The 2,623-nt window shown below is 57.4% G+C and overlaps 1 pseudogene; it reads left to right on the top strand.

Annotated features, from left to right (window-relative positions):
• The first annotated feature begins 260 nt into the window (after positions 1 to 260).
• Positions 261 to 2,623, top strand: LOC139018520 (uncharacterized; annotated as a pseudogene).

Below are 2,623 nucleotides of genomic sequence, written 5' to 3'. Positions count from 1 at the left end.
CCTGGCCGCTGGCTTCGTGGTGACGGCTGCTCGCCCTGTGCCCGGGCAGCAGGAGGCCCAGGAGGCCCGTGGTGCCGGGCCCACGCAGGGACCCCAGCGGCCCGCTCCCTCCCGCAGCTCCCGCCTTTCCGGGCTTGGGGTCATCTTCCTCCTCCCCCTCCCCCTGCCCCCGCCCCCCATGTCTGCTGCTCCCACCTCTGGATTCTCCCCGGGTCACTCCCCCCTGCACAGGAGCCGGGAGCCGGGGCCGAGGGAGAGACATGCAGGCGGACCTGGGAGGCGCTGTGCTCTGCTCAGTCCACGCAGGAAGGCGAGGACCTGCTGGCCGCGATGGCCTCCGGGCCACCCAGTCCTCGGCTCTGCATCGGAAACGCTGCTCCTGTGGGAACCCAGCCAAGGAAGAGACGGAGAGCTTCTGGAATAAGAACGGGGTCAAACCGCCCCCGCCTCCTGGGGTCACCATCTGCAGCTGGCCTCCCCCCCGCCCCGTGACGTGTTCATTGGCCGCCGCGCAGGGGTGCTGCCTGGAGGGCAGGGTCTCTCTTGTTGGCTTGTGGGCCCTGTCGCGCCCTGGGAACTCTGAGTCTCATCGGAACCGGGGAATCCCTGTGTCTGGGGCCGGTGCTGATCCATTCACCCACCTCTCGCCCTCCCTCTCAGGTGTCACACCTGGAACAGGACCCGACACTTGATGCGGGACCTGGAAAAAGGCCTGAAGGTCCCGCAGCTGGACCAGTCCCGGTGGCCATCCGGGTCCTCAACGCGCTGTCCGCGGCGGGGCGGCAGCCAGGTGAAGAGCTGCGCTCCCAGCTCATCCTCCCCCAGATGGTCAGTTACCCGATTCCTCAGCTCTGGCCTGTTCACCCTGTGTGCTTGCGTGTCCCTGGAGCCCAGCAGCAGAGCGCCTCTCAGAGGTTCAGGTGGGGAAAGGTCCCAGGGAACCCTTGTTTCTAAAGATGGGGTGGCGGCAGCAGCTCCCTCTTCCTGCCCCTAGGAGCCCTTGTTCTCTCCATATCGGGCCTTGATTTGTGCTGAGGGCCAGCGCTTGGCTCCTCTTCCTGAGACGGTGGAAACAGCCAGCGCTGTGGCCTCTACTATGCGGACCGGGAGCGGGGCTCTGGGTGCCACTGCCTGTGGGCTGTGGCTTGAAGGACAGTTCTGTTCGCTGGTCAGACCCAGGGTCCTTAGCCCCCACATGGTGGGGGTTAGCCTGTCCCGGCCAGAGGGAGAGAGAGGGTGAGTTGGCTTTTGAAGCAGGTGCTTTGGGGAGAAGATAGTTTTGATACAAGAGAAAGATCCAGAAAAGTACGGCTGAACCTGTTAAGGGTTATTTCTTTTCCTTGCAATTCCAGAAAAACAAGCCTCTAAAACATTGTCATGTTTTCTAATCGACATTCATGTGACATCTTTTTCTGAAATTAATTAAAATACTAATTTTGTTTTTGGGAAAAAAAGGAAAAGATGATGCAGGCTGCCATGAGTTGGGGGTGGGTACGGGGAGTCCCTAAAGGAGTAGGGGGAGGAACGGGCTTAGAGTTACTCAGGTGGGGTTACCAGCGGTGGCTCTGGGAGTCCAACTGGGGGCGGGGGTAGGAGACAGTGGGGCCAGCTGGTCAGAACCAGACCCTGCAGAGGAGCAGTGACTTCGGGGCTGGGGCCAGAGCTTTCCGGATTTCTGTGAAGTCTCCATGGGCCCCATTTTCTGAAGGCTTCTGGAGTTTGTGGTGATTATTGCTTCAGCCACCACTGCCCCTCATTTCCCTCCTGGGCTGGGCTGATCTGATCCCTGCTGCGCCCCCTCTGGGGCTGGGCCCAGCCGTGTTTCCTCACCTAGTGGACCTTCTCCTGCCATCCCCACCTCCTCCTCATTCATCCTCCTGCAGCACAGGGACACAGGCACCAAGAGGTGCGCCTGAGTGGTCTGCTGGGAGCCAGTCAGGCCAGGAGCTGGCACCCCTCAGAACCGCAGCTGAGTGCACAGCTGAAGGTTGTCGTTCACAGGCACAGTCTACACACAGACTTGCTGGAGTCATTATTGCTCCCCATGCAGGCTACACCTCCTGCGAATCCAATCTGTGCTGCTCAGGCTTACAAATAAGTGGATCCTCCTGTCCCCTGGAGAAGTCTCGTCCTCAGGCTCTCACATCATGTGCCCCTCTCTGATGTGCACTTTCCAGGATGGGTATATACAGGACACTGTTGTAGGACCTTCGTATTCACACAAAAATTTACAGAAACCTGTGGAAGACAGGAATGTTCAAATGCATGTCTCTGCAAACAGATGAAGATGAACACAGTGTTGAAATGCATTTGCCTTATCAGCTAAAGATGTGGGAGGGTATGACTCCCAGGGGGAGATTTATGGACCCATTGAACACCTAGATGAAATGGGTATGAGTGCTACAGAACAATGAGACCCTGTGTCTTTTAACAATTACTTGAAGAAATACCATAATAATATGTGAGGAAGACATCCCATTGGATTAAATGCTATCACAGAGCTCCAGAAGAAAGGAATAAATATGAGCTTTTCTCTTTTGAGTTACACCCTCTCAAGCAGTGTAGAGACTAGCAAGACAGTTCAGTGAGTTCTACTGCTGAAACACTCAGTTCAGTCCACTGA

This window comes from Myotis yumanensis, unplaced genomic scaffold, assembly GCF_028538775.1.
Source record: "Myotis yumanensis isolate MYYU_CA2020_CCGP unplaced genomic scaffold, mMyoYum1.0.hap1 SCAF_10, whole genome shotgun sequence".
Taxonomy (NCBI): Eukaryota; Metazoa; Chordata; class Mammalia; order Chiroptera; family Vespertilionidae; genus Myotis; species Myotis yumanensis.
Note: the sequence above shows the minus strand (reverse complement) of the source record. Positions and strands in the feature narration are given on the sequence as shown.